Source organism: Felis catus, chromosome B3, assembly GCF_018350175.1.
Source record: "Felis catus isolate Fca126 chromosome B3, F.catus_Fca126_mat1.0, whole genome shotgun sequence".
Classification (NCBI taxonomy): domain Eukaryota; kingdom Metazoa; phylum Chordata; class Mammalia; order Carnivora; family Felidae; genus Felis; species Felis catus.
In genome coordinates this window covers 117,072,855-117,098,850 of record NC_058373.1, presented here as the reverse complement: position 1 = coordinate 117,098,850, position 25,996 = coordinate 117,072,855, and the positions used below count along the sequence as shown (strand labels likewise).

The following is a 25,996-nucleotide window of genomic DNA, read 5'->3' as shown; positions in this document are numbered from 1 at the left end:
CATGCGTCAACAGATGTTAGACAAATGGGATGCAAAACCTACACAGGTAAGGATGTTCTAATTACATTCATTGACTAGGAAGCTAGGGCTCGTGACATTAAAGGGCTAGATTCTCATTCATTACAATATATGAAATATTTATTAGTTTTTTAAGTTTACTTATTTATTTTTTGAGAGAGAGAATGAGACAGCATGAGCAGGGGAGGGGCAGAGAGAAGAGGAAGGGAGAGAATCCCAAGCAGGCTCCGCACTGTCGGCACAGAGCCCGACATGGGGCTAGAACCCACAAAACATGAGATCATCACCTGAGCTGAAATCAAGCAGACACTTAACCAACTGAGCCACCTAAGCACCCCTAAAATATTTATTTTTAAATGAAATATGATAGAAATGAAATAGGAATAGTTTAAATTTCATGGTAGTGAAAACCAAAAACTTCATCTTATTTATGCTACATGTATATATGCACACAGTAAACAATTCAGGGCCTTTTTAATATTTAAAGAATATGAATGTTTTTCAGTACAAAACTACATTTCACAAAACTACAAAACTACACAAAACTACATTTCAGTAGAAAGAAACACAAAACTACATTTCAGTAGAAAGGAAACACATTAATGATACTCTTTTCCTAAAATGGCTTACAGCTAACCAAGGGAGAAGCTAAAAACGTGTTCAGGGCTTGATTTTTGAAAACTCCAAGAAGAGACAGACAGGTAGCACAGTGGTTACAAGCTGGAGTCTGTTATCAGACAGATCCACATCCAAAATCAGTTTGCATCACTTCCAAGCAGCGTGATCTGGAACAAGTTACTTCACCTCTCTGTGCCTATGTTTCCTTATCTGTCACTATAGTCCCAGCATAGCGGAAAGCCTTCTGAACTGGGTGGCCTGGGTCTCCTACCTTGTGTGCAATTGACTAGCTGTCAGAACCAGGTCAAGTCACAACTTCCCCGGACCCCAAGTGGACAATAGCTGTAAAACGCCACATCTCCAGTGTTCCTTCCAGCTCTGCCCTGGAACCTCAAAACTTTCCTTCAAATGCTCATCAGAATGTTCTGTACCACCTCTCTTTATCCTAGCCCATGTCCTCCATTTATGGCATCACTCATGCTGAGCTTGTCAAGGAATCACCAAACTGCTGGAGTGAAGCATCCTCTCCCAGACTCAGCATCCCCAACCTTGAAGCGATTTCTGTAATACCACCGCCCACCACCAGGGGCAGTGGGACTCAACATTTCTTCTTGGAGCAACCGCCCTGAGCATCCACTCGCAAGGTGGGCTGGAGATATGAAGATATGGTAGGCCCTGGAGATACAAAGATAAATCAGACACAGATGATCTCATTAAAGTGTTGAGAGTCCAGGAAGAGTGACAGACATGTCCACAGAAACAGGACGTCGTAATGTGTGGGTATTTGGTTATGCCGGCGCAGGGCAGAAGCTGGCAACTGATATGACAGCGAAGGATGAAGAGGAGTCTGGGGGAAGCAGAAGAGGCCATTCCAGCCTAGGGGACAACACAGGCATCAAGCATGGCCACGTGAAGCCCCAGAAGCTGTAGGCACCCAAAAGAAAAAAAAAAAAAAAACCACGAGGACTGATCTGATCTCAAGGAGATTAAATGGGACAAACGTGGATGAGAAATAACAGGGCTTTGCACCTTTCTTTGTTTACTTGTTTATCAGGAATCTCCTCTACTAAAGCCAGTTCTGCTTGGGCAGAGTCTTTGTTGGTGGGGTTCATCCTGCACCTAGCACAAGGTGTGGCACACCTCGTAGGTACTCAGATATTTTTGAATGAATGATGGAATTGATAAGATTCGACCAAGATGCAGCACACTCCTTCTGGAATACCCATCCAGATAACAAGCCACTGAAACTGCCCCACAAAGAAGGCTCTTTCTTGCAAAGACCTATGGACAGAATCACACTTTTCCCCAGAATTTATTGATATGGGCCAGCCCTGAACTCAGGAATCCACTTTTGGAATCCATGAGCAATTTAGATAAGAAGGAACATGTGGGAGGATGGAAAGTATAGTGAGGAGACACCTTGTCAATAACAGAACAATTGAGTATCTATGACTCAAACTGATTAGTAAATCTTCTGCAAGTCGGGACTGCAATTTACTCCAAACTTCTATTTCAGTTGTAGCTTGCAGTTACAACAAATGCCAGCTGTTTTCCTTTGTAATGCCAGCCTCTCTGGAGCAGCCAAGACTAGGGTCCAGCAGATAACAATGCTGAGCCCAGCAGGTAGAAAGACCTCCATGATGTGGAAAAGGAAGTGGCTTTGAAGTCAGACAGGAAATAGCATCTCAGCTCTGGCCACACCAAGACTGCCTTGGCAATTGAGTACCTCCCCCCACCTTCCCCCACCTTCCAGCTCTTCACCTGGAAGGTGAGAGTCCTCTACTTTGCAGAGTTGCTTTTGAAGAGGAAATCAAATAGGGCATGCAAATTCCCTAGCGCGGAATGAACGCAGCAACTGACCAGCAGTCTGGTTTCCAGCCACTATTTGGCCAAGTGAAATTCCCAGGCCATCAGCATCAGAATCATTGGAGAAATGCTTCCCCCACCTCAGGGATTCTGAGATGGAGCCATCAGCTATTTAACAAGCTTCTCGGGTGATCCTGACGTACACCTAAGAGGCAGACCACTGCAGTGACACTCCAATGCCACCGAGATCACTGTCACATGAAGCTAAAATCCTTAAACATCCTGCCTGCCCTTCTTTGTGTCTAGCCCTCAAAACCCTATTCAGGGAAATATCTTGCAAGAGAGGTAATCAAAGCCTGACTGTAACAGTCTGAATATCTGTGCTACCAAATAAGAATTTCTGTTGATGTTATTTCCTCTCCTCCTATTGTATCAACCTCACACTGTTTGCTTCGGCCCATTAAAACCCAATGGATTTTTTTTTTCTGACATCAGCAATGTTAAGCACTTTGGGGAGAAAAAAACTTTACAAGAAGTGTGCTAGCTCAGTAGTACAAGCTTGTTTATATAGCTCTAATCTGACTGAGAGGGCAGGAACCTCCAGGGGGGAGAAGAAAGAACAACGGTTCTGAAGAACAAATACTTCTTTCTGTTATAGTGGTCTGCCAACGTGACACTTCCTATACAGACGAACTCAAAGTCTAGCTGCTCAGTGACAGAGCGAGAGACGCCAAAGATCTTAAAGCAAGATGCGAGAGCTCAATCCTTAGGGGCCAATTTTGGTGGCAATGCTGGGCACCCAGGATATAATCGCTTGATCATCTCAGGACTTTGGTTAGCATTTGGCGGTTCCCGAAAGCTGGTCCAAGGAATTGAACCAGACCAGCAGCCTCAGAAGCACCTGGGCTTGACTCTAAAGATCCATGTTCCTGGGTCCCAGGTGTCAGAAATTCTGATCTGGTGGGCCTACGGTGGCCCCTGGAGATTTATCATTTAAACAGTCCCCAGGTGATGTGAAAGCCCAGTCAGGTCTGGAAACCACTGCCCTAGATTCCATGGAGCCTGCCTTCTCTTCACCTAACCCCTTCACCCCATCCCATGCTGCCTACTGTCTGGGCAGCCATGTGGAGGTGGGGCTCGACTCCCTTGTATTTAGGAAGAGACTGCACTGAAAAGAGCAAGGGTCCTGGAGTCAAAGAACAGGCTCCCAATCCTGGCCATGCCACTTAGTGCTGTGTGGCCACAAACAACTTAGTGCTATGCTTACTTAGCCTCTCTGAGCCTTGGTCTCCTCATCTATAAAACGGAGTAAATGCTGATCACCGGTATCAGGGGTTCTCAGCCTTGCCTGCTCCTTAGAATCACCCGAGCAATGCGCCACAGCAACTCTTAACAGGTGGCTGTTATTATCCCCATTCTACAGATGAGAAAACTGAGACCCAAAGTTGCCAAAAGTAAAATAGCTTGTCAACCAAGAAACTAAAATCCAAACCCAGGACCGATTCCAGTGGCCACACTTTCCGACGTGGTCTCCAGTGACATCACCTATAGAAAGAATTTAAGACACAATTTTGTGAATATATGAAATTTAAGTATATATTTAAATATAAAGTAGTTAGCACCTATATATCGCATAGGAAGCACCTAGTAGTAGGTACTTCTGGTACATAGTTCAACTGGTACTTAGTAGGTCCTCAACTGATTTGTGGTTCCTACCTTCTACTTCCTAGTGCATCAGTGAAGCTGACTTCCCCCTACCAACCCAACCTTAAGACATACAAAATAAATATAATCCTCTTTAAGTTGCCACAGCTGCCTTACAGCCTAAACAAATTTTTGTTCAAGCTGCTTATAAAGATAAATATTTTCGCATTCCTTATATTAAGCAGAAGTCCCAAAAAATTAAGCTGGGAGGGAGAAGCAGAAAGTTTTTCATATAACAGGATGTGCTTGGCCTTGTGATGTGGCTCACGGTCCTATTGCTGCAATCACTGCTCAAAGTTCAGGTCCACCCAGGCATCCTCTCTCACCAGGGCTCTGGCCCCCACACTGCTCTGGACACCCCCAGACCCTGCCAACTCCCCACCCACCCTCCCTGCCTTTCTAACTCTTTTTGGGCATAAACAGTATGCCCACTATGTCCTTCTACCTTGTCTTTGAACTTTGACCTTCAGTGACCTTCATGGAAACCTGGCTTCCCCCAAGGACGTCCCCTCCCCTGGAGCCCAGTTGTTCTCACCCCACGTATCTCGAACCAGGAAGTAAGGTAGGCATCGTCCCGGCTCCACACTGCTGCTTCAAGTGATTTCCCTCCTGTCTTCCTACACAAATCCCTGCTCTCGTGACACTCAGACCATCTAGCTGCGCCACTTTCTACCCAATCTCACTACTGTATCCTGCCTCCCTCCTGTTAAGCCTTCCCATTTCCCGAGGACTCCTGCTTCTAGTTCTCAGAGGTTTTCTTCTCCATCCCTCACTCCTTCATCAATCTCAGTGACGTGAACATCAGAATCAAAGACCTATCTGGAAAGCCGGTTCCTCCATCCTTCTATTTCCCCACCTGAACCCTCTTCCTACAACCCTCTTCCTCGGCCACCGTCTCCCACGGCCACGTGCTGAACCCCATCATCAGTGTGACTGGACCACCTCACACCCCAGCTCACTTACTCTACATTCACTGCACACATTTTTCAAGCTTATTTAGACATTCAGTCCATGGGACTCACAAGCCTTTTACTCCTCCTCCTCGCTCTGCCTTCACGTTTTTTCTCTCACTGGTCCTTTCATTTCAGCCACTCACAGTCACACCCTTGCAAATACCCTTAACTGCCTCACTATGCTCTTTCTGTGACAGATTTCCAGGCAAAACTCCAACATTGATGGAACCAGAATATCCACCACACAATATCCATATAATATCTGAAGACCCAAGCTCACACCCAAGCAGGTATGCTCTTTGTGGCGGGAATGAGAAAGAAATCACACAACCAGACCGACTGGCTGCATTTTAAATGCATGAGCACAAGCTTCAAATTTCATCAACACTGCCCATCAAATCTAGATGTTTTCCTACCAAGTTTGCTCTCTGTTTGTCTCAAGTGGCCATCCCATACCTTATCTTTGTTCAAGCTGCACACGCTGTTGATGGGCTCACTTCAAAATTCTTTGAAGAAGTGGAAGCCAGCAGAAGGCAAATCTCTCAACTTCGGGCACCCTCACCTAACCCACCATGTTCTTTGCCTTCCCTCCTGCTGCAATAGAGGACGTGTTGCTGTATTTACTAGAACGAAGTCACTCCACTCTTGCTTTTGATTGGAAGATGACAGCACATACCTCCTTACTCATCCCCTGCCACCACACGGGTGAATGGGGCTCCAGTATAACAACAGATTACAGCTCAAACACCTCCAAGACACAAACTCTCTGAAGACTCATTTGAAGTCAAGAGAGGAGACAAAAACCAGAACACGAGGGGAATCTGAAGTTTCTAGCAGCTACAGCTGTAGCAAACATTAAACACAGCTCAACTCTTGGCCAATTTAAATAAAATCTCACACTCAAGGCCCAGTCACCTTAATTCCCATTACCAGATAGACCATGTTTGGCTTTTGGCAAAACAATTACAAGGCACACAAAAGGCAAGAAAAGACACAGTCTGAAAGGACAACCAATCATCAGAACCAGATTCAGGACACAGATGTTGAAGTTATCAGACAAGAAATTTTTTAAAACTGTGATTAAGTATGTTGCGGGTTCTAATAGACAATGTAGGTAGTAATGAAAGCAGAGAGATGGAAACTCTTTAGAAAAAAAAAAGGTAAATGTCGGAAGTCAAAAACACTGTAACAAATGAAAAATGCCTTTTAAGGGCTCGTTGGGTCAACTCAAAATGGACAAGGAAAGAATCAGTGAGCCTGAAGGTCAATAGAGACCCCAAACGGAAATACAAATCAAAACCACGAGGAGATACCACCTCACACGTGTCAGAATGACTAAAATTAACAACACAAGAAACGACAGGTGTTGACAAGGATGCAAAGAAAGGAGAACCCTCTTGCACCGTTGGTGGGAATGCAAACTGGTACAGCCACTCTGGAGAACGGTACGGAGATTCCTCAAACAACTAAAAATAGAACTGCCCTACAATCCGGCAACTGTAGTATCAGGTATTCACCCAAAGGATGCAAAAATACAGATTTGAGGGGCGCCTGGGTGGCTTGGTCGGTTAAGCGTCCGACTTCGGCTCAGGTCATGATCTCACGGTCCGTGAGTTCGAGCCCCGCGTCGGGCTCTGTGCTGACAGCTCAGAGCCTGGAGCCTGTTTCAGATTCTGTGTCTCCCTCCCTCTCTGCCCCTCCCCTGTTCATGCTCTGTCTCTCTCTGTCTCAAAAATAAATAAATGTTAAAAAAATTTTTTTTTAAATACAGATTTGAAAGGGTACCTGCACCCCAATGTTTGTAGCAACATTATTAACAATAGCCAAACTATGGAAAGAGGCCAAATGTCCATTGACTGATGAACAGATGAAGAAGAGGTAACATATATACAATGGAATATTACTCAGCCATCAAAAACAATGCAATCTTGCCATTTGCAATGATGTAGATAGAGTTCAGCAGAGTGTATTATGCTAAGCGAAATAAATCAATCAGAGAAAGACAAATATATGATTTCACTTACAGGTGGAATTTAAGAAACAAAACAGATGAACATACGGGAAGGAGGGGGGGGAGTGAAGAGACAGAAACAAACCACAAGAGAACAAACTGAGAGTTGACGGAGGGAGGTGGGTAGGAGATGGGCTAGATGGGTGATGGGTATTAAGGAGGGCACTTGTTGGGATGAGCATTGGGTGTTGTATGTAAGTGATGAATCACTGAATTCTCCTTCTGAAACTACTGCATATTAGCTATTTAAAATTTAAATTAAAAAAATAGAAACCCCAAACTGAAAAAACAGAGAGAGAAGAATAAATCTTTACAAACCGAGACAAAACGTCCAGGAACTATGATACGATATCAAAAGGTATAATATAAGTGTAATTAGAATACCAGGAGAAGAAAGAGAAAGGAGAAGAAATATTTGGAGGAATAACTGAGAACATTCCAAGGTCAGATACACACCAAACCACAAATCTAGAAAGATCAGATAACTCCAATCACTGTAAATTAAAAATATATATATAACACCAAGGCACATCATATTTAAACTGCAAAAAATCAAAGACAGAGAAAAGATCTCAAAAGACATCGCAGGGAAAAAAAAAATCTTACCTACAAAAAAACAAGAATAAGAATTATAGACATCTTCTGAACAGAAACCATGCAAAAACAAGAGAGTGAAGTGAAATATTTAAAATATTGACAGAAAAAACATCAAACTAGAATTCTACGTCTAGTGAGATTCTTCTTCAAAACGAAGGGCAAATAAACTTGCTTAGACAAATAAATAATAAGTCAGTTTATCGCTAGTAGATTTGCCCTTCAGGAAATGCTAGAAGTTCTTCAGACAGAGGAAATTACTAGTGGTCAGAAACTCGGATCTACAAAATGAAGAGCAAGCCTCAGAGAAGAAATAAAAGGAAAATAAAATATTTTATTTTCTTATTCTGAATTGATTTAAGAGAAGGGAATAAGGCTCTCTTGAACAATGTGCATGGGACAGGAAAAAAAAAAATTTTTTTTTTCAAAGATTAGGAAGATCAAGGCCTAACACAGAGCTCCGGAATAGCCTTTACCAACCAACAAGTTCCAAGATCGGCAAGCTGGGGTCCAGGGGACAAATCTAGCCTGCTGCCTATTTTTGTATGGTCTGCGGACTAAAAATGGTTTTACTTCTTATGTGTCTGTTTTGTTCTTTTTGTTTGTTTTTACACTTTTAGACGGTGGGGGAAAAAGTTAAAAGAAGAATGATATTTTATGACACACGAAAACTGTATAAAATCAAATCTCTGTGCCCAGAAATAAAGTTTTATAAATAAGCACCTTTGTTTACTTACTGTCTGTGCTGCTTTTGCACTACAACAGCAGAGACCCAGTAGCTGCAAGAGAGACCATATGGCCCACAAAGCTCAAAGTATTTACTATTTGATCCTTTTCATAAAAAAAAATTTCCTGTTCCCTGAGCAATCCCAACCACTTAATTTTTCAGAGGATGAACCCAAAGTCTGAGAGATCAAATTATATTCTCACGTCATCTTGTCGGTTAGTAACAGAGCCAGCATTAAAATTTAGGTCTTCGGGTTCCAAATGTCTTTCCTCCCACGTGAGAGGACTCACATTTTATCAGTATGAGTCCTAAGATCATACAGGGTCTAATACTCCTGACTATAGGGACTGCAGAAGCAACTCTTGTTATTCTCTGATTTCACATGATAAAGACTGTATCACCGCTGGGGAAGAGGTAGGAGTGACAGAGAAGCTTTGCCAATTGTTATACACAGAAGGGAATGACTAAGAGATACAGAGGAGGGCGTGTTCCCTGGGGACCCAAAAAGAAAGGCACTCCTATTGGCTTTTTTTTTTTTAAAGAATGTCAGTTATATTCCTTGAGATTTTGTTGTTTTCTTTCTTCTTCTTCTTCTTTTTTTAAGAACAGGTAAAACCAGAGTCTTTTTACCCTAAAACCAGGCATTTAAATATCAAGTGCATCTCTTCTAGGACTCCATAATATATACATTATGCATACTCCATAATGCATACAGTGCTAGAGACCGCAAGACTTAACAAACAAAAATATCTATTCATGAAGTTCATCAGGCAGGAGCAATATAGGTCAAAGAAATAACAGTTGAATAGGATTCTGAGGGTTCGTTACACTTTCACTCATATTTGATGGGCGACAAAAATAGTACAATTAGCATGTACCACTTCCTACAAAGAGGGTCTGCCTTGTAACAGAACAACCCTCAAGAACTAGAAAAGCCAGATACAATTGGAAAAAGGAGTGCTCCTAAGGACACAGGATGACCTTAGGGTGTCCAATGAGGACATAGGAGACCAAGATCCAAAAGAAAAGGGAAGTGCAGAGCTGAGCCAGACATTCCATTCAACTATTCTGTAAGCATCTAGTCAAATTCAACATCTACTCGCAAAACTACTCTCAGCCAATTCTGAATGTAAAGGAACATGCTTAATCTGATAAAGGATATTTACAAAACATAGCAACCATAATATTTAATAGTCACACTTTGAAAACTTTCCCACTGAGATTAGAAATGAGACAAGGTTGCCTGCCATGACCACTTCTATTCTTTGTTACAGTAGAGGTCTAAGCCAACGCAACAGGCAAGAAAAAGAAATAAAAAGAAAGGAAGCAAAGGGAGACTGCAAAGGAAGAAGTAAAACTGTTTCTCAGGTAATTTGATTGTGTACATGGAAAAGCTATAATAATCTACACGGAACTATTAGAATTAATAAATGAACCTAGGAAAGTCACTGGACTCAATGTCAACAAATAAAAATCAACTATATTTCTGTATATCCACAGACCAACAACCAGAAAACATGTTTAAAATGATATCACTTATAATAGCATCAGCTGACTTCAAATACTAGCAACAGCATATAGTATATAGAAGAAAGAGGTGCAATACCTTTACCACATGGAAAGATACAAAACACTGACAGAGATAAAACCCTAAATAAATAAAGGGGATATACCGTATTTCAAAAAAAATTTTTTTAACATTTATTCATTTTTGAGAGACAGAGTACGAGTGGGGGAGGGGCAGAGAGACAGAGGGAGACACAGAATCTGAAACAGGCTCCAGGCTCTGAGCTGTCAGCACAAAGCCCGACGTGGGGCTCAAACTCACAGACCCAGAGATCAAGAACTGAGCCGAAGTCAGACGCTTAACAGACTGTCACCCAGGCACCCCAAGGGATATACCATATTAATGAATAGAAAGAGTCAACATTTTAAAGACATTAGTTTACTCCCTAAATTGGGCTAGAGATTTAATGCAGTCCCAATTCAAAATCCCATCAAAAGAGGATTTTAAAATTTATACAGTAATGCAAATGTCTAAGAATAACCAAGCTACTCTTTTTTTTTTTTTTTTTTTCTTTTTTTTTTCAACGTTTTATTTATTTTTGGCACAGAGAGAGACAGAGCATGAACGGGGGAGGGGCAGAGAGAGAGGGAGACACAGAATTGGAAACAGGCTCCAGGCTCTGAGCCATCAGCCCAGAGCCCGACGCGGGGCTCGAACTCACGGACTGCGAGATCGTGACCTGGCTGAAGTCGGACGTTAACCGACTGCGCCACCCAGGCGCCCCAACCAAGCTACTCTTAAATAAGAACTGGACATACACCATCAGATATGGACTTATTATTAAGCTATATTAAGACAGGGTGGGATCAGTATAAGGGCCAAAAAGAACAAGAGAAGGGACTAGAAAGCAGACAGGGCAATAGGCAGGGCAGGGGTTAATCGGATATACATATGGAAAACAAAATAAATATGGATCTCTTTTTTATGCCATAGATAAAAAAATCAACCTCGGCTGGATCTTCAACCTACATATAAAGGCATAACAACAGGGCTTCTGCAAAGTGGAAAAATAACTTCACAACCTTAGGGTGAGCAAAAATTTCTTCAGCAGCCACAGAAAACAATAACCATAAAGGAAGAGGTTAACAGATTGGATTACATTTAAAGCAAGATCTCCAGGGGCGCCTGGGTGGCTCAGTCGGGTCACACTTTGGCTCAGGTCATGATCTCGCGGTTTGTGGGCTTGACCGCCGCGTCGGGCTCTGTGCTGACAGCTCGGAGCCTGGAGCCTGCTTCTGATTCTGTGTCTCCCTCTCTCTCTGCCCCTGCCCCGCTCATGCTCTGTCTCTCTCTCTCAAAAAATAAACATTAAAAAAAAATTTTTTTAAATAAATAAAGCAAGATCTCCTATTCATCAAAAGAGAGTTAAATAGCAAGCCACAGAATGGGAAAAAATATTTTAAATACCTATGACTGGGAAAAACACTTGCATTCAAATTTGTTTAAAAAAAAAAAACAAACAGGGGTGCCTGGGTGGCTCAGTCGGCTGAGCCTCCGACTTCAGCTCAGGTCATGATCTCACGGTCTGTGAGTTCGAGCCCCACGTCAGGCTCTGTGCTGGCAGCTTGGAGCCTGGAACCTGCTTCATATTCTATGTCTCCCTCTCTCTCTGCCCCTCCCCTGCTCATGCTCTCTCTCTCTCTCTCTCTCTCTCTCTCTCTCTCTCTCTCTCTCTGTCAAAATAAATAAAAATATTTTTAAAAAATTTTTAATAAATAAAAAAATGTTTTAAAAACCTCCTACGAATCAATAAGAAAAAGACAATCCAATCTTAAAATAGACAATCAACTTGAACAGCGACTACAAGACATTAAGTGAAAGTGACAAAAAAAAAATTATAAAGGCACAACGAGAGCAAATCAAAACCACAATGAGACACCACTGCACACCCACCATAAAAGCTAAAATTAAAAAGTCCGACAATTGCTGACACGTATGTAGAGAAACTTAAACACTCATCAAGTGACAGGAGGAATAGAAAGTGTTACAACCACTTAGGAAAACTCTGTAAGAATCTACTAAAGTTGGACATATGTATCCCGTGCCCCAGCAAACCAGCCTTCCATGTACATCCAACAGAAATGCATTCATATGTGCACCAACACACACCTGCACAAAACCGTTTACAGCAGCATTATTCCTCACAGCCCTAAACTGGAACCGTCCCAAATGCCTGTCAACAAACAGCAGATGAATAGACAATTTGTAAGATATTACAAAGTGGTTGGCTACCCAGCAATAAAAAGTAGACTGCTCCATACCACAACACAGATGGCTCAAACCATGCTGTGCGTAAGAAGCCACAAAAAAGGCGGTATGTATACCTGTGTATAATTCCGTATATATTTCATACGTTTCAAGATGTGGAACACCATGGTATTAGGAATCAGGTTAGCAGTTACCCCTAGGGAATGTGGGGGTGCAGTTACTGGGAGGTGCATGGGGTCGTTTCTGGGGGGGCTGGTAACATTCTATCTCTTGATCTGGGAGTGATAATGCGGAAGTATTTACTGCTCGAAAATTTATCGAGCAATGATTTGCATACTCTTCTGTGAGTATCTTATCGTCTAAAATTGTATGTTTAAAAAAAGGACAGCGCAAATATTCTGGGGGAAGGATACAGCATCTGTTCTCAAGGTGGCACTGACCCGTCTCAGGTACAGCCATGCACATATAACTGCAGGGCTGTAGGTGACGTCATGTCACCACTGTATACATTCACTCTGGCCTTTGTGCGGCAGCTACAGAACAGAAGCGGTAATCCTTGAATGAGGAAGCTGGTATAGAAAGGAAACGAGATTAGAAACAAACAGTTGAGGGGCTCCTGGGTGGCTCAGTAGGTTAAGTGTCTGACTTCAGCTCAGGTCACGATCTCGGGGTTCCTGGGTTTGAGCCCTGCATCGGGTTCTCTGCTGACAGCTCACAACCTAGAGCCTGCTTCAGATTCGGTGTTTTTCTCTCTCTACCCCTCCCCTCTTCACACTCTGTCTCTATCCCTCTCTCTCAAAAATAAGCAAACATTAAAAAAAAAAAAAGAAAGAAACAGACGATTGAGGAAATCTTTCGCGTTATCCAAAAAAACCTTTATTTTGGATAACGAGAAATTTCCAACTCTTATAAAGTATCTCAGAGCTCTCAAACAGTGGCCGAAACACTCTGCATTTATTCTACTGCCCAACAAATGAAACCCAAAGTTCTTCAGCCAGGTCAGAAGACTGAGGCCGCTACTTCTGGTTGCCCCGTATATTTTTTGCTATCCAATTTCCTTCTTCTGATAGGGAAGGGTGGGCCCGTGGACTACTCTGGCCAGAGGATGCTGTATGATGGGACATGCTGATTAGATCAAGCTGCACCACTGGGACTGATCTGGGGCTTTCCCTGAGGCTGAGAGAAGGACATTGGAAGAACGAAGACCCTGTTCCCTGTGAGGGCCAGTGTGAAAAGGATGTGAGGGGAGGGATATTCGTGACCATCTTCTTTTTCTCTAGTGTCACCAAAGGAGGAAGTCAAGACAATGAAGTTATCAAGTCAAGAATGCTGACGGCATTATTTAAGTCTCTGGATCCAGCCAGGCCTGAATTCCCAGATGTAGAAGTCACATAGGTTCCTCTTCTTGAGTTGGCTTAAATTTGCTTTAATTCAGTTCTTTGGGTTTTTTTCTTCTTCTATATGCCAGAAAGCCCTGAATCTCCATTATCATCACCACCGCTATATGCGTGTGGCATTCGAGTCCCTAATAGACTGGCCCCAATTTGAATTTCTAGTCTTGTCAATCACTGCCCATCTTCCATGGCCAACAACATGTCCAATCGCAACCCCAAGTAACTTATCCCAACCAAGGATTCCCAATAAGCAAAATTCAACTTAAGCCAATCTACTTCCAAATATGTCGTTCATAGCCAACAGGTCATTCCCCGTTAAGGATAATTAAAAAGACAAGAAACTGGGGCTTAGACACAGATTTTTTTAAGTGAGGGAGGGAGGTTGTAAGGCAGATGGCAGGCAGGGGAAGTGGTTTTTGCAGAGAAGCTTTTGAAAGCTACAGGAAGCCAAAGAAATGAAAACCTGGAATTGACAGCATATGCTTTGGCATGAAGCTTGATACCCTACGCATAGGGGTGAGACATCTGAGAGCTTCCTAATCAGTTATGCCGAGCAAGTTAAATAAGGTTTACCCCAAGATTCATCCACTTTACCCTTGAGCCACAGGAAGCTACTGGAGTCCGCGGTCAAGCTGGCAGTCAGAAAGTCTAAAAGGCACTGAATGTCTAGACAGAGAGCCTGACACAGTACAGGAAGAGGCCCATTTGCATGGGAACCGTGCACGGCTCTAATAAAGCAAACCCTCTTACAAGCATTTCACTGCCGAGGAGTGATCTCCTGGAAAAATGGCAACTAGAAACTCGCTGTGGCACAACCTCTGTTACCAACATAAGGTGAGGAAAACGTCACTCACAATCTACTTTGTTTTCTCTTTGTACTTTTGGTACATGTAAATATTTATTTTAAACAGTTTCACTTACTACCTAGATGTCCCCTGTCTCTGCTGCCCCTCAAGTGTTAAGTTCACCAACATCGACTTCCTGCCTGAAAGGTTTTTAAGGATCTGATTCTCAATAGGGGGACATTCTTTGCACACTTTGTCACCCCTGTGCTTTCACTTAACTGAAATGCCTCAAGCACACCCTGGCCACCTCTGGCCCCTGCTCCCATCTCTGCAGGTCCCAAAGCCATTGGTTGTCAAATGTCCAATTTGTCCACTCAACATCTTCAATGAAATCGCTCCATAGTCTCTCCCCTACCCCATTTATGTGTGCTTATCTTAACACATCCTGTTTCTCCTCCCCCTCCCCACAGAATTTTAAACTTCTTGGTAACAAGAGCCATACCTGATTAATTATCATCTAGAAAAAGGTGTTCATTAGTGGGACGTATTGCCGATGAGGACAAGCCAGGCGAAAAGCAGGGAAAAACGGCAAGGATCTTAGACAAACCGTGACCTGGGGAAGGAACCCCCCTCCCTGCCCAACTAACCACTGACTAAACCAGAGACATCCAGGAACAATCTCTCCATCGGTAATGCCCTCAGCAATCACAGTTTCTCAGCCTTATTCTGCACTTGGGGAGAATGCAGATCAATGGTGTTAAGCTACTTTGCCCGATGTCACAGACCCCGGGGTCCCAGCAGAAGTCAGCAGCCAAGCTCCTAAACTCTGTGCCATTCTAAAAGTTAAAGTGCCTTCCTCTAAAAAAAAAAAAAAAAAAAAAAAAAAAAAAAAAATCTAAAATATAATCAATAAATTTATTCCTTGTGAATGCATCCTTTCTATTTTGACCAGCTGCTGAATCAGTCTTTGTTTTAGGATGTACGGTCAGCAAAATAATATAATGGCATCTTCCTGCTTGGTTTGGAATCTGAACACAGTAGCACTTACGTAGCAGCTTGAGGGAAAAAGACATTGGACATTTTTTTTAAGCTGTTGTCTTTCTTCTAGAGAGGTCACACATATAAAAAACAAAGCCAGCTCAAACAAGTGTCTTGCTTGGGTTGAGCAATGTACATCTACACGATATTTTTCTAATTAAAATCGGTTGCTAATGATTAAAAATGGATGGCGACAACAGGGCTTTCTGAGAAGAACATAGACTTTGCTTTAACACAGTCCTCACCTGTCCCTGATGGCTTCCCAACCCTGGGGTTCAGGGTCATTCATTCATCATCATACATGGGTGGCTTATCCTGCTTTTAGCAAAAACCCCTGGTACCCATGAATTTGGTACCCATGTTTCTATCAAAAATGGGTCAGAGGGCCCCACGTTTCAAGGAAAAAAATGGGTTCTTACTCTGAAGAACAATAATTGCTTTACTAAGCCATTATCAATACCTCCACCTGCAAAGCTCACTGTTGTCTTTTTTCTTCACCTATGAAATTTCTACCGATTTCTCAAAGCCTGTCTCTACCAGGTCTGATGTTACAATGCTCTCTCTCCACACTGAACTGCACTTACTGTCTTTGTCATCTATTTGCTACCTAATCTGACTTACAAAATTCCATGCATTTTTTCCCTAAACTGTCACTTAACATCCTTCATTGTTAATTTTCTATTTATTGCTAATATCTCTCCATGACAACTGAAGTGATCTCGAGGGTAGGGTCTCTGTCTATCCCCCATTTTGTGATACATCAGACTCAAGACTCTGTGTTCAGGCAACATTTAAATCTAAATCCCTCAGTTTCTCTCTACTCAATAACTACCTGACGTACGGCTTGCGGCTAAACCTCTGCTTCAGCCACAGTCTTCTCATCTATAAAATGGGAGTAATTACACCTAATTCTTTTTAAAAGGCTGTGATCTACAAAAAAGCTTTACAAGTGCTGAACAATATCACTTCACTCTTTCATGACAGATCCATAGCTTTGTAGGCTTGGCAACTTTTTATTAAGGAAACAAACAAGTGCTTTCTCAAGCACTGACTATGTGTGTGGTCTGGTGCTGGGTACAGGATAAAATCATGGTTAGAAAAAACAAACAAACAGGGGCACCTGGGTGGCTCAGTCGGTTACGTGGTTAAGCGTTTGGCTCTTGATCTCAGCTCAGAGCATGATCTCACAGTTTGTGAGATCGAGCCCCGCATTGGGCTCTACACTGACGGCACAGAGCCTGCTTGGGATTCCCTCTCTCCCTCTCTCTCTGCCACTCCCCCATTCGTTCTCTCTCTCTTTCTCTCTCTCAAAATAAATAATATTTTAAGAAGCCCACAGGCAGAGGGAGAGACAAATACTAGTGCATAATTACAAACCAGGAAGAGGGCCTCAGTATATCATAAATCCAAGGTGACCCAGGCAGGCAAAATCAAGTAAACATTAAGAATGGGGTACCCTGCATCCACACGTGCCCCAGCCCATGTACCTGCACCCAGACCAGTCCATCTCTCTCTGTCAATACTAGTTCATCCTCCCTCCCATTTTCACCCACCGGAGCTGCCACTCTACAAGCCAGTAACGCAGCAAACGTTCACCCAACTCCTAGCCTGCCAAACACGGTAAGAGATCCCGAAGGTACAGAGGAAAAACACTGCACAGCCTTGCTTCGAGTATGGGTCACAAGCCACCCTAAGAAACAGCCATGTAGCAGCAGCCCCTACTTTTCACCTCTCTTCCTGCTAATGATTAATGGCCTTTAGGCCCAAGGAAACAGACCCATCTTTGGCTACTGCAGAGGAAGATCCTTCCCACCCCACCCTCTCCACCTAGTGTCTGGGCCACCTATTTTCTACGAACCTTCTCAAATCCACTTTTAGCACTCTGGAGCAGGATTCTCCAAGGGACTTGGGAGTCCCTCAAATGCTAGGCTGATATAGGCAAGTCCTCACAGACTCACTTTGGAGGAGGTCATCGAGAGGACAGGACCACCGGGTGACCTGAGAGGGGGACGTGGGCACTCAGAGGCTCCTCATCCCCTCTCCAGTCCTTGGCATGTCTGCTCTGCCCATGGTTCCCAAAGTGGGAGCCACCTCCAAGGGCATAACCCTGAGAGAATCAGGCGCTGCTGAGCTCCATCCGGACTAAACACATACCTGAATGCCATTAAGGCTCCTACAAAACCCCTACGATTCCGGCAGGCAATTCAATGCGGAGATTTTTATTTTGAGCGAAAGACAGAGTGCGGGTGGGGGAGGGGCAGAGAAGGAGGGAGAGCGAGAATCCCAAGCAGGCTCCGCTGTGAGATCACGACCTGAGCCGAAATCAAGAGTGGACGCTTCACCACTTAACCGACTGAGCCACCCAGGTGCCACATGGAGAGGGCTATTTATCTTGCAGCTGCTCCGGACAAAGCTGCTATGTAAGTTTCCTTGCTAATTAACGCTGCCACCTACCAACCTGGAGTGAATGCTTCCCTGGGTCTCTTTGCCCTCCTGCACCCAGGTGGGTTTCAGACTACTGGGAAACTTCCAGGGCTGCAAACCAACAACTCGTAATCAAAATTATTAGAAAATAGACAATTGGTGTGACAGGGTCCGCCTTCTTGGGTCACTGTGCCTCCTCCGTGCAGCACGCTAGGCAAGTTGTCATTTTCTCCCAGCTACTGATCCTTCAAGGGGCATTCTGTTATTCCTATTTTACAGATGGGGACATTGAGGTTCAGAAACACAATCAACGAGGTTTTAAATTGCCTGTTGTCCTACTTTAAGGTCTCTGTCAGGGCTCAGGGCTGGCCAGGTCTCAGTACAGGTGCCTGAGGCACTTCAGAGTGAGGGCTGCCTCTGCTAGTTCCTGCTCAAGCCGGTTCAGGCATAGCTCAACTCCACGGGCTTTGCTAGAGGTGTGCATCACCCCAGGCATGAAAATAGCTTCTTGGGTGGGGCAGGCACTAGGCTAAGAGAATTCTACCCTGCAAAAACTTACAGGTTGGCTTTTTCCTTTAAAGGTTTTACCTAAGTACTTAGAAAAGCCAAGAAAGTGGGTCTCCACCACAACGCATTTGTGAACATCTACTTTGTCCAGATTCAAATAGTTACATTTTAAGTTCCCATCCATAAAAATGGAGGTTTTCTGCACCCTATGTTTCTAACGCCTAAGTAGAAGGATTAATTCTCTAGTCACGAAGTAGCCACACCAGGATGACCAAAAGTTGTGACTGGGGTATTTCAGCTACCTGCAATCTCCCGGCCATCAAATGGATTCACTCCGTGTCCATAGAGGAATGTGGTAAAGAACACCCTTTCCTGTCAGGCAGGCCTGGATCTGATTTCTCGTGATGCCACTGATCAGTTTTGTGGACTCACACAGGTTAATGTTTTCTCCAAGCTTAGGTCCCCATTTTGCGATGTTCTAGTGAGCATTGTTCTACCTTTTGGCCGGGGATTGGAGGGAGGAGTCTAGGCCACTGTTTCCTTGACCTGCTTTGGTAGTTGGGATAATTCATAGTGAATCTAGACACATACACACCCTTTTTGGAACGTATATGTGGTAGAAAACGAAATGCCTCTTATAGGTCTCCGGAAGGCAACAGTGAAGCATGCATGAGCCTTCCAGTTTGTAACATTTCAAGCAGGTACTCTGAGCTGTTACTTAAGGTAACTCATTAGGTTTAATGTTCATTTTAACAACCTACTTGTAAGCGCTTTTGCTTCCCTTGCAGTTTGAAGAACTGGGTTTCTTGACTGATTAGTACTCTTACTATAGACTTAATGGCTCCAGACTCTGGATGGTTATCTTTTTTATCTTGACTACTGGAGAAAGTTTTTCCCACGGAGAAAACCGACCGCTTACAGTGAACCTCCTGGCGGGACACTAGGGCAGATGGATGCAAAGAAAAGAGGGCAGGGATTCTGCCCTCAAGGAGCACAGCATCTAGTTCTGGGTGTGGTCCCCAGATCAGTGCAGGCAGCAGCGTCTGGGCACTTGTTACAAATGAAAATTCTCAGGCCCCACCCCAGACCCACTACATCAGAAACTCTGGGGTTGACCCCCGAGCCACCTGTGTTTGAAAAAGCCCACTCCAAACAACTATCATCCTCCTCACGTGTCAAAACAACAAATACGTTAGTTTACTAACTAAAGCTGGAAGTTTCATTTATCTTTTGAAGCAGAGGCCCAGAGGCCACAGGCCACATGAGGTGGAGAAAATGAAACCAGAACTCAAGTATCCGTCTCTCCACATGCACACCCCACCCTACACAAGGCCAAGGTTCTTTTTCTTTTCTGATGCTTTAATCCCTAAATCTTATGTGAAGTCCCAAGTGTTACCAAACCAAAGTAAAAACCTTCATTTTTCAAAGAAAACGGAAAAACAGAGGAACTACTCTCTTTAAAAATAAGAACCACTAACAAAAATTTAAATCTCCTCTATCAAAATCATCCAATAAACTAGTAGTAATTTACTAAACCTTTAGCACATCCAAGTTCCATTTACAAGATTTGAAAATTTGGGAGGCTGGGGGAGAGAAGTATAAAAACACAGTGAATGGGGGTGCCTGGGTGGCTCAGCTGGTTGGGTGTCCAACTCGATTTCTGCTCAGATCATGATCGCAAGGTCATGGGATAAAGCCCCATGCTGGACTCCATGCTGAGTGTGGAGCCTACTTAAGATTCTCTCTCTGGGGTGCCCCGGGGGGCTTGGTCGGTTAAGCGTCCAACTTCCACTCAGGTCATGATCTCACAGTTTGTGGGTTCAAGCCCCGTGTCAGGCTCTGTCAGCACGGAGGCAGCTTCAGATTCTGTGTCTCCCTCTCTCTCTCTGCCCCTCCCCTGCTTGTGCTCTGTCTCTCTCTCTCTCAAAAATAAATAAACATTAAAAAAACTTTTTTTTTAATTCTCTCACTCTGCTCCTCCCCCCATCTCAATCGCTTGTTCTCTCTAAAATAAGAAAAAATTTTTAATTAAAAATTTAAAAAATACAATTAATAATGTGATCAGAATCAAATCTGGAGGAATATACAGCATGCAGAAATGTCAACTGCGGTTCACCATCCATGGGAGAATTACAAATCTTTTTTCTTTGTATTTTCTTGAATTTTTTCCCAATGGTTATATATTACTTTGGTAATCAAGGAAGAAAAGTAAAACTTGTCTTTGAAATGTTACCTCCAAATCACTGAACACGAAGGTTTATTTTGTAATTCCATTTCTCTCCATACAGCAGGATACTGTGTGTGTAGTAATTATTTATATCATGCCATATGTTGCAATGAGATGAAATTCAGGAAATATATTCCTTCTAGCTGGCACTGAAAAGGAAAAGGTTAAATGCTTTCCTAGGTTCAAAGCACTGTGAATTAAGCTAACTGTGAAGCTAAGGAAACATTTATTGAAATCTCTAAGAGCATCCTTTTTGAAAAACGTTGATATGACACATAGCTCCTTACTCATATCACCCTGATGTTTAACCCTTAGCACAAAACAGAATGTTCAGCAATTCCTGGCAAAGTCTTAGGAGTGCAGGGGACAAAATGCATGGGAGAATATCAGAGAAATAAGAAACAGAAGGATCCTACTTTCACATCAAATTCTGTCCCTGTGGACAAAAAAGACATCCAAAATTACTGGCAAATTTCACTGTCCCCAATACCCTTTAATTTTTTTTTTCTTTCTCAAGAAATGTTTGCTCATTTAAAAAATATCTATGTTGGTTACTTTTAATCAATGAATCATAAAAAAAAAATAGATAAATAAGGATTGTCTCATTTAAAGAGACATTTCTGCCGCAAAAGCACTGCTGTAATGTTTCACTTGATAAGACAGATTTATCGCTTGAAGAAAAACTAGCACTGTTTTACTAAAACTCTCAGCAAAATAAATTCACTGTTAATTAAAGTCTCTTAAAGGAGACATGGAAGTAAAGTTAACCAATGCGATGGCAACGGAAAGTGAAATACTGGGGCACCTGGGTAGCTCAGTCGGTAAAGCATCTGACTTCAGCTCAGGTCATGATCTCAAGGCTTGTGGGTTGGAGCCTTGCGTTGGGCTCTGGGCTGCCAGTGTGGAGCCTGGAGCCTGCTTTGGATTCTGTGTCTCCCTCTGTCTCCGCCCCTCCCCTGCTCGCTCGCTCACTCTCTTTCTCAAAAATAAACAAACATTAAAAAAATTAAAAAACAAAAAGGAAATCCTAGTGGCCACCTTTTGTACCAAAATACCCACAATAGCTGATATTTCTAGAATTTACAGATGCCTTCAGGAAAGAATGAGTTATGGAGGGGGGGAGGGAATACATACATATATATATAATATATATATTGTATTATACATATATAATATATATTATATTGTAAATACATAATATATTCTGTTATACATATAATGTAATATATATTATACATATAATGTAATATATACTGTATTATACATATAATGTAATATATATTATACATATATATAATATATATATAATACCTCAACATTTATAGTATCTAAGATCACCATACTTATGCAACAATTTGGCTCGACGGTACCATCAGGGAACTCAGAAAGAACTTCTTATCTTGGGTTTGGCTGTTTAGCATGCAAGCTTTCACTTACGGAAGCGCATCCCCAAAGAGCCTCAAATGTCCCTCAGTCCTCTGCTTACTTTCGGTCACAGAGCAGTCTCAGCCATTGCAAAATTAACAAATTAATAAGACTAAGAACACATCCTGATAAAGAATGTACAGCTTACAGAAAGTTTCTCCAACCCCCAGGTCCCACTCCCTGGAATTACCCATCCGCCTATGAACAGTGATCTAAAGAAGCCTTGCTGTTAACATAGGAAGCCAAACCTATTAACAGTGTCCCTTCAAGCACTTTCTGACAGAACATACACAAACTTGCGGCTCCGTCTGTAACTCCATCCGGACACTTAGAAGCCTGGTTCTTCGTCTTCCATCTCTCATCCCCTTCTGGTGAGAAAAGGGTCCAATGTTGGGCTTGGTCTAAGACTGCTTATTTTTGCAATTTTACTTTGGGGTTGCTAAAAGGTATCGATTACAAACTACCTGCGGATCCAGCTTCTAAGCATTGATAAATGCTGAGGGAACAAGCCCAAGCCAACAACAAGCCCCAAAATATCTTCAATTTGTAAGGCAGAAACGCCACTCCTCCCAACAAGAGAGGCACAAATCACGTTCCTGCTCCATCAAATTAAAAACGAATAACAAAATAAAATTAAAAAGCATCTTTCATTCTGAACAAAATTAAATTTTCTGGGTCACTTTTTTCCGTCTCGCCGGGCCACGTTTACAGCCTGACGGTGCCGGTGAACGCGAGCTGTTCACGCCAACAGTTTAGCGGTCGCCCTCTGAGAGCGAATACCTACCTACCGTTCTCTTTCCTGCCGCAGTTCGCGAAGAACAGACCCCCGCCCCCACCCCTGCCCTCCCCACCCCACCACTCGCTTGCGCTCCTTCTTGCAAACCGCAAAAAGGCGAGGTTTATCGGAGAAAAAGTTAATGAACGCCTGCTTCTGGGGTAAAGGTGCCCCACCTGCGATCACAGCATCGGAAGACTGGAAGTACCTAAGAGCACGTACCCTCTGCTCGCTGGCCCCAGTCACTGAGCGCTTCGCACCCAGAAACCCAGGAACATGATTTATATGCAGACCTGCACCCATCCCACACAAGTCCGCACGCCAGCTTGCCTAACCACTTATGTAAGCTCGTGCCTCTACAGTCCCAAACTGCACACACACGCACAGCCCGACACCTGTCACGCATCCGAAATGGACAGCATCCACACCCAGGAGATGAAATGAAATCAACACATATGAAGGGGGGGGGGGAGGGTGTCTGCCGTTTTAAAACCTCTTTTCCCCCAATTGTTTCCTGCCCGTTTTTGTCACAACTACAATTACCTTAGCAACCAAAGAATTGCACTGACTCCCCCTCCGGCTTCTGAATTTCTCCTAAAGCCAAGCTTGCGCCAGGTTCATGGTAAAGCTAGAGAAGCCCGGAAAACGAGGCACCGGCAGCCTCTGGGGGGCGGAGGGGACGTCGGAGGCGGTCTCCCCGCTGCTCTCCGGCGACCCGCCTTGTCTTTGCGAGTTGCCGCGGTGGCGAGCGCGGGGTTTAGGGAGCGGAGAGCGAAGCCCGGGGCCGGCCAGGAGGCGCGGCGGGTCGCATGGTGCCGGGGCGCGGGGCGCTCGGGATCTCCGGCGCTCGCCCCTCGCCCGCCCCAGGCCGCCGGGGTCCGCGGAGGTCGGTCCGCCCCCTCGGCGCCCGCCCGCTCCCGCAGCTGGGGGATGCCGGCGCCGGGCGGAGCTCTCGCTGCGAGCAGGGCCGGGCGCAGGAGCTGCCCCAACTCCCGGAGCCGCTCAGCTCAGCTCCGCCGCTCGCGAACCGCCGCAGCGGCGCCCGCTGTCGGGTGTCGGGCAGAGTTGCAGCCCCGCGCCGCGCGCACCTGGGCGCCGGCACCTGGGCCCCGAGCGGAGTGGCGCGGGGCGGGGCGGGGCGGGGCGGCCCGGGGCGGGGCCGGGAGGTCCCCGGGGCGGGGCCGGGCGGGGCCGGGCGGGGCCCAGGCACCTGCGCGCGTCCCCCGGGCGCCGCCTCTCGGCTCACCTGTTCCTATGCGCCTCGGACGGTGCAGACTGGGATTTGCCCGAGGAAGGGAAAGCCTAGAAATTCCTGGCACTTTATCTGCTGCCGAGAAAACTGGCAGACTGGCTCGGCGATGCGGAGGCTCCTTCTGTCAGTCCCGAGAGCTGGCCGCGTCTGGAAACTTCAGCGGCGTCAGGGTTGTCTTAGGGATTCCTGGTCCGGAGTGGTTTGCCCGGTAGCTTTACAGTCTCTCGCTGACGTGTAGCTGGCGCCCTCTAAATTAAAATGGGCCACAGCGATCGTCAGGGATATTGTGACTAACCTCGTCATTTTAATCGATTCAACATTTACACCACATGCTGTGTTTGGAGTATTTTATGATCATTCGTATCTGGAACACCACGAGAGAATTTTCAAGAGAAATTAACTCTGCAGACGTTCTTGGGGAAAAGAGGAAAAGGTTGAAGATAGAAAATGAGAAAGGGTAACTTGGACTGAAGACATTCTTTAATGTGGGATCTTTGAAATTGGATATTTGGTTAAAAACTCAGGAAACTGCAGGTGAAAATAGTACATTGTTGGTACTGGATGGTCACCATGGGAGCAGTGTGCAATGTCAATGTAACCAATATCAAGAATAACTTATTCTTGAATTGTGTAGTGTTACCAGGAAAACAAAAACTCGAAATAAAATATCTAAAGAATTCTAAACATGGATGACCTTTCTTCATCCACGTGGGTCACAGGTTGAACTTTAATGTCTCCTTCCCAAGATAAATCTCCTTTCCCACCATTCTATATTGACTAATGGACATATTCATTCTTTCATCCAATTAACAATAATTAGCACCTACCCTGTGTTAGACCCTCTGCCAAGCGCTAGAAATTGATAAAATAACGGTCCCAGCCCTCAGACCCTTCTGCTTAATGGGGACGTACCCAAGCAGATATATGTATTACCTGGGGCTAAGTCACAAAAGTGGTGCCACCAAAACCTGGAAGAAAGCCTGCAACCAAAGGAAACCACCCTTAACCTAATGAGTACAATGTAATTTCATTAGATGCCCCAGTTATTTCATTTGTTAAAATATGAAAATTTTCTGTTCCCAGGTTTATTTGGTGTAAGCATCTTCGTGGAGCTGGCTGCAGCTGTTTGGAACAGGTAGAGAATGGGCTTCTTACTGAAAGATGGGGGATGGGAAGGGGGTCTTCCTTTTAAGGGGAGCTCTGCATTTCTGAGACCAGCAGCTTCTTGAGGGTCAGGCATCAGGGAACAACCATCTGGAAGTATAAGCAGTGAGCTTCAGGTGCATCTGAAGAAAGGTCTTCAAATATAACAAAATACCTAAGAACAAAATACTTAAGAATAAACTTAACCAAGGAGGTGAAAGATCCATACACTGACAATTACAAGACATTGGTGAAAGAAATTGAAGAAGACACAAATAAATGGGAAGATATCCCACATTCATAGATTGGAAGAATTAATACTGTTAAAGTATCCGTGCTGCCCAAAGCCATTTACGGATTCAACATAATCTGTGTCAAAATTCCAATGACATTTTTCACAGAAACGGGGGGGGGGGGATCCTAAAATGTATATGGTACCACAAAAGACCCTAAATAGCCAAAACAGTCTAAAGCAAGAAAAGCAAAGCTAAAGGCATGACACTACCTGATTTCAAATTTCAAACTATATTACAAAGCTATAGTAATCGAAACAGTATGGTATTAGCATAAAAACAGGCACATAGACCGATGGAGTGCCCAGAAATAAATCCACATGTAAACAGTGGATGAATATTTGACAAGGGAGCCAAGAATTAGCTGATGTTAGGAGAACTGGATATTCACATACAAAATAATGAAACTCGACCCCTATCTTACACAACTCACAAAAATTTTTCTCACAAAAATTAACTCCAAATGGATTAAAGACTTAAGCGTAAGACCTAAAACTGTAAAACTACTAGAAGAAAACAGAGGAAAG

At 43.9% G+C, this 25,996-nt stretch overlaps 1 protein-coding gene across 15 annotated transcripts in view; it reads right to left on the bottom strand.

Moving 5' to 3' along the window:
* The window catches only part of RGS6 (regulator of G protein signaling 6), a 606,431-nt gene that overhangs the window by 554,463 nt on the left and 25,972 nt on the right, over window positions 1-25,996 (bottom strand). Inside the window, exons 1-3 of one of the 15 annotated variants that reach the window (XM_045060158.1) lie at window positions 22,471-22,783; window positions 22,297-22,374; window positions 20,588-20,730 (exon numbers count right to left, since the gene is read on the bottom strand). The exons of 9 other annotated variants lie outside the window; for them this stretch is intronic. The gene's annotated coding sequence lies outside the window, so the exon portion shown is untranslated. Of the gene's footprint in view, window positions 1-20,587; window positions 20,731-22,296; window positions 22,375-22,470; window positions 22,784-22,957; window positions 23,185-23,324; window positions 23,683-24,027; window positions 24,268-25,996 lie in introns of those variants that run through there. 5 more of the 15 variants (XM_019833234.3, XM_019833238.3, XM_011283315.3 and 2 more) reach the window with 5 other exon arrangements.